Source organism: Papaver somniferum, chromosome 5 (assembly GCF_003573695.1).
Source record: "Papaver somniferum cultivar HN1 chromosome 5, ASM357369v1, whole genome shotgun sequence".
NCBI lineage: Eukaryota > Viridiplantae > Streptophyta > Magnoliopsida > Ranunculales > Papaveraceae > Papaver > Papaver somniferum.
Genome location: NC_039362.1, coordinates 34,112,772 through 34,119,210, shown reverse-complemented (window position 1 = coordinate 34,119,210; position 6,439 = coordinate 34,112,772). Strand labels below are relative to the sequence as shown.

Below are 6,439 nucleotides of genomic sequence, written 5' to 3'. Positions count from 1 at the left end.
GGGTTGGGGTTTTGAGCTTGTTCGTGAATAGTATTAGGGCTAGGGTTTACCCTAACCCTAGTACGGGTCGGCAAGCTAGGGCCGGGTTGACCCTAGCTTGCCCGTTTGACAACTCTAATCCAAACGAGAAACTCGGGTCTAACTCTAGTAATCTTTGAACCTGTGATGTTTTATTCTGATATATTTCGTCTTCAGTTCATCCTAACGAGAAACTCAAGTCTAACTCTAGTAATCTTTGAACCTGTGATGTTCGATTATGATATATTTCGTCTTCAGTTCATCCGAACGAGAAATTCAAGTCTAACTCTAGTAATCTTTGAACCTTTGATGTTCGGATCTGGTTTATTTTGTCTTCAGTTCATCCTAGCGAGAAACTCAAGTCTAACTCTAGTAATCTTTGAATTTGTGATGTTCGATTATGATATATTTCGTCTTCAGTTCATCCGAACGAGAAACTCAGGTCTAACTCTAGTAATCTTTGGACGTGTGATGTTCAATTCTGATATATTTCGTCTTCAGTTCATCCGAACGAGAATTTCAGGTCTAACTGTAGTAATATTTGAACCTGTGATGTTCGATTATGATATATTTCGTGTTCAGTTCATCTGTACGAGAAACTCAGGTCTAACTCTAGTAATCTTCGAACCTGTGATGTTCGATTCTGATATATTTCGTCTTCAGTTCATCCGAACGAGAAATTCAGGTCTAACTCTAGTAATCTTTGAACCTGAGATGTTCGGATTTGATATATTTCGTCTTCAGTTCATCAGAATGAGAAACTCAGGTCTAACTCTAGTAATCTTTGAACCTGTGATGTTCGATTCTGATATATTTTGTCTTCAGTTCATCCAAACGAGAAACTCAGGTCTAACTCTAGTGATCTTTGAACCTGTGATGTTCGGATCTGATATATTTCGTCCTCAATTCATCCGAACGAGAAACTCAGGTCTAACTGTGGTAATCTTTGAACCCGTGATGTTCGATTCTGATATATTTCTTCTTCAGTTCAGCCGAACGAGAAACTCAGGTCTAACTCTAGTGATCTTTGAACCTGTGATGTTCAATTCTGATATATTTCGTCTTCAGTTCATCCGAACGAGAAAGTCAGGTCTAACTCTAGTGATCTTTGAACCCGTGATGTTCGAATCTGATATATTTCGTCTTCAGTTTATCCGAATGAGAAACTCAGGTCTAACTCTAGTAACCTTTGAACCTGTGATGTTTGATTCTGATATATTTCGTCTTCAGTTCATCCGAACGAGAAACTCAGGTCTAACTCTAGTAATCTTTTAAACGTGTGATATTCAATTCTGATATATTTCGTCTCCAGTTCATCTGAATGAGAAACCTAGGTCTAACTCTAATAATCTTTAAAGTAATATGATTTTTCAGTTCATTTTCATTATCCGGATTCATAATATTTCTTGTATAATATTTGGATTTGGTGTGATATACGTGTCAAAATGTACGTACACCGGTAGCTTTTTCTTCCCAAAGTTATGGACCCCTACGGTACCATGCCACATGGTTTGGTAAGTGATAAAATGCACCACCTTAAAACAAGGATAGCCGTCCACTGAATTTGTATGTGGCACGTGGTAAGAAATCAACCATTTGATCATCTGGAACCAATCAGATGGGTGTCGAAGACTCTAGTTGTCCAGCTCTGCTACACAGTAAAAAGGGTTTTCTTTATATAGTTAGAAGAGAGAGAAAATCAAAATGAAAAACCTAAATCTAAATCCTTGTCCGCTTCCCTCACCTCGTCTTCTTCTCCTTCGACGGAAACCCTAACACACTCACCCCTAAGTCAAAACTGTAGCCTCCTTAATCTTTTTTTTTTTTTTTTTTTTCTTTTTTTATCTCTATTTTTTTCTATTTGTTGAATTAGTAGATGTATTTCAACAAAGAAAATTGAATCTGAGGAGCGATTCATAATATTTTTTCTTTTGATGCTCCGATCTAAGATGAGTTTCTTTCCCTTATCTCTGTAGATCTCTATCGCGTTTCGTTGAATCTTAGTGTTTTAACATAACTTGAGAAATCTGATTGTTTGTTTTGGATGATTGAAACATGATACTGGAAAGAGGGAGAAAGTTGTGCATCTAACTGATATCAATTTTATGGGATAAAGTTGAAAAACCCCCGATCCCAAAGACCAATTTTTGTACTTTAATTTCCCTGATTTCATATGGTTTATCTCGGTATTCTTTTATTTTTTTTATGTTTTTTTTTGAATTCCTTAATCTCGAATTCTTTCTCTTAGTATTTTCTTCCCCTTGGGTTTAAAAATTAGATTTGATTATTTTGTTCTTCAATAATTCTAATGTTTGTTTGTTAACAGAGAATGAAAAGTAGGTTTTTCAATTTTCCTTTCCAATTGTTCTGAATTTGTGTGGTTTTGAGGCTGGATCTGTGTATCTTAGGGTTTGATTTTGGTAATTATTTTGATTTTTGCAAAATAATGCAGGATTACGTCGATGCTCATGCTGTGGAAGATGATGGAGGTTAACGTAGAGTTAAGTGTCGTTATATTGAAAACCTTTTAGGAATTGCATATATCAGCTTTTGGTGTGTGTTTTTGTTTTCAAACTACTGCTTATGCTCTGTATGACTCAGGTGATGGACTCGGTGAAGGATATGATATGGTTGATCAGGCTGGAAATGGCAAGTTGCGTGTATCAGTTGCTCAGAGCAAACTTGCTGTAAAATTTGCTTAGAAGTATGTTCCTTCCTGTTCTGTTTTGACAGCTTCTTTGGCCTTTATATGACTGTTGTCTTGTGTTGTGAACTTATGTGCAAACCTTGTTCTTTTAGGTCCAAGATTAAAAGCTACGGAAGCGTTAGTGGTACTACCTCAGGCCTAACCTCAAGTATAGCATTTACACCTGTATAAGAAAGTATATGGATTATACTATTATGTTTTAACTTCTAATTCTTAACTAGCTACTCGGGTCAAGAGTAATATTCTTGGTTTTAAGTTTGTTTCTCCTTCTATTTATGCGTTTTTCCTGTTTATTCTCTGTATCGAGGATTCACCAATCTAACTTTGTTATGTGATTTTATAATCCAAGGGTGCTTCTTAGGGTTTATTCTGTGGTTGTACTTTTTGCTTGTATTTTTTTGATGTCATCTATGAATCTGTGATTATCTAACTAGTTAGGCAAATTAGTTAATGGGAATTTGATGTTATGCTTGTTAGTGTTGATTGATTGAGAATTTTGAAATGAACCAAAAAAATCACAGACTTTGTAATGGTTCATGAATACTTGTGACTTGTCACCAGGATGTTGGGAATAAAATTTATGAGGTGAATGTTTCTCCATTCTCCACCAGTATTCATTTTGTTGGTTGTTTTTCAAATTTTTTTTTTAAGGATTTCACAAATGCGCGTTTCTATAATATGATTCTCGTAGAAAACAAGAATCAATTCTCACTTGTGTGCATCCAGTTTATTGTGTTGTGGTAAACTTGAGATGTCTTAATAATGGGTAACACAAATGCTACATGTTGGTTGCTTAGAGTAAGAATGTCGTCGTTTTTAGTACTTCCATGATTAGCGTGAGTAAGAGTTCTCTGTATTTGCCACCGCTGACCAACTATAACTTTATGTGTTTCTTATAGGGAAAGAAGAGGCTTGCTGAAGTTGCTAACAAGAAGCCCAATCTTGGACAAAAATTTTAAAGTAGAAACTCCTCGGAAGTCGGGTGAAAATCTTTTTCATTTGGCTTGCTTCGTTGGATTGTTATGTTGCTGCCATTTTCTTATTTATTCTAATTTTCTGTAACTGTCCACGTTTTTGCAGGTGCTGATGGCAAGAAAGGTGGTGTTGTTCGTCAAGGTACTCCTTACCCCAAGGGAGGAAAGACCCCTGCAAGTGGAGGCAAGTCAAACAAATCTCTAAAATCCAGTTTCATCCGATTCTTGTACAAAGTAAGATACTATCTTTGAATTTTTTTTTTTTACTTAAATCTTTGTGATGTCCATATATTGGTTGTCCGCTAATTGGTCAGTTGTTTCTGCATTTATTCTCATACTGATTTGGTTATTTTATTTATCCGTGTAGGGCATTCGGTACTGACTCTGCTCTCCAGGCACACTCAAATGTGTTTAAACACAACAAACTCAATGTTATTCCACAACATAACAAACTCACGCAAATTGAATCCAAACATGACGTGATCGTTGGCATCCCAGATTCTGGTAAATACGCACCTGAATTGGCAGCTTGTTAAATTGTAGTATATACTTCAATTAGTATATGATAACTTTAAACTGGCCCTTAAATTTCACTGAGTTGAGAATAAGAATTTGAGATTTATACTTGAAATTGTAGGTATCTAGTCTGAGTCAGAGAGCTTTAATGAGGAAGGATTAGTTCATTTTCACAAGAGGACTGCAATAGGTTGCTGGTGATCAGTTCACAGTCAATTGTTTGTTTGTTCAGACACTTAATTCTTGGTGCCTAGGAAGTTTGTTTTCATACTTAGAATGATTATTTTGTAAATGTGTATGTATGAATTGTGAATGGCGGGTAGTTTGCAAATTAAAAATTCAAGACAGATTGAAAAATACAAAATTGCAGGCATGTGTTCGTTTTAGGTTCAGTTGTTGTATTGCAGGCCTGTGCTACAGGTTTAATTGTGCAGGCCTGTAAACTGGAAGGCCGGGTCCGTGAGAATGACCTGGACTACCCATTTTTTTTAATTGTAATTGAAAGAATTGTCACAGGGTTAACTGTGACCAAAACTGTGAAGAAAACAACACGTGTCATCATCTTAATATTGTTACAAATGAGTGTAACATTTAAATGTTACAGTAGTAGTGACAAAAAGATGACAGGTGTCAATTGATAATTTGTTGCAAAATGTATGCAACACTTATGTGTGTTATTGTAGTCGTTAGGAAAAGAGACACGTAACAATCCTTAAAAGTTGCCATCCTGGCGGTGCAAAACACGTGTCATCACAAATTGTTGTAAAGTTAGTAACAATTAAAGCTGTTATAATTAATGCGACAAATGAGCCACGTGTCGCTATTCTAAAATTAGAATAACTGTTACTATTAACTTATGTAATAGTTTATAAATGTGACTGTAATCAAATTTTGTCACAGTTAAAACTGTTACAAAAGACGATAACAGCTAATATCACAGTATTTCTCTAACGTGTATATGTGTTACAAATTCAATCAGTAACAGATATTAAATCACGTAGGAAAAACAGAAGCACATGAACTATTAAATCACGTCCATGAAGAGTCATGCGGACAAACAGGAGGAGTCCCTCTATATCGTAGATTGCAAAGGATGGGTGCGTACTGGCCAAATATGGCAGTCCAAGCCGCAACGATCCAAGATAAATGTGAAGACTGCCAGGCGCCTCCACAACAAACAGAAGTATGCAGTGCGGAGATAGAGGACTGGAGACAACCATACATTGATTATCTCCAGCACGAGCGATTGCCGCTAACAAACAAGATGCATTGAAGATCCAAAAGAAATCTGGGCAATTCTTCTTGAGTGAAGGCATACTCTATAGGAAGAGATTCGGTGATAGAATATTACGTTGCTTATCACAAGAAGAAGCAGAAGTGGTCATGGCCACGACTCACAATGCTGAACATCAAGGCATGAGAAAACTCTTCCTGCAATTACATGAAGGAGGGTATTATTGGCCTACGATGGAATTCGACCCCACCGAACACGTAAAGAAGTGTCAGCAATGCCAAAGCCACGGATCGTTGATCCATGCCATGCACACTTATCTGCACAGTGTCGTCACCCCATGGCCTTTCCATAGTTGGGGACTTGATATTGTTGGACCAATAAACCCAACTTCATCCGGACGCCACAAATATATCATCACCGCAACTGAATACTCTACCAAGTGGGTTGAGGCTATTCCGCTCCGAGATTACTCGGGCGCTACAATCGTCGGGTTCATCAAAGAATACATCATTTGTTGATTTGGGGCACCTATGATCATACGCTCGGACAACGATACCTCATTTGTTAATCAAACTGTCATAGATTTGTTGGACCAGTACGAAATCAAGTTCCACACTTCAACTGTCTACTACTCTTAGGGGAACGGACAGGCTGAGGCAACCAACAAGACACTATTAAAAATACTGAGCCGGAAGGTATATGACCATCACAGAAGCTGGCACGAGCAGCTACCCCTTGCATTTTGGGCATATCGCATTTCCAAGAGAAGCTCCACTGGCGCATCCCCTTATTCATTGGTGTACGGAGAGGACGCGATATTACCAGCATAAATCGCTATACCATCCGCACGTGTGGCCATGGATAGCCTTACCACCCCGGATGAAGTCAGTCGATTTGCTCACTTAGGTACCTTAGAAGAACGGCGGGCTAAAGCTGAACGTTTTGCGGACAAGTACAGGCAACGAACAACAAGATATTATAATCAAAAGG

The 6,439-nt window shown here is 37.5% G+C and overlaps 1 long non-coding RNA gene across 5 annotated transcripts; it reads left to right on the top strand.

Annotated features, from left to right (window-relative positions):
- Positions 1 to 1,768: 1,768 nt before the first annotated feature.
- On the top strand, positions 1,769 to 4,707 carry LOC113281352. 5 transcript variants are annotated; one of them, XR_003326062.1, is made up of 8 exons: positions 1,774 to 2,204; positions 2,471 to 2,518; positions 2,620 to 2,722; positions 2,818 to 2,873; positions 3,625 to 3,707; positions 3,806 to 3,933; positions 4,067 to 4,203; positions 4,337 to 4,707. It is a non-coding gene; the product is annotated as an uncharacterized LOC113281352 (long non-coding RNA). The 5 variants fall into 5 exon arrangements; XR_003326059.1 differs by having other exon boundaries at positions 1,769 to 2,204; positions 2,471 to 2,722; XR_003326060.1 differs by having other exon boundaries at positions 1,779 to 2,518.
- The last annotated feature ends 1,732 nt before the right edge of the window (positions 4,708 to 6,439 follow it).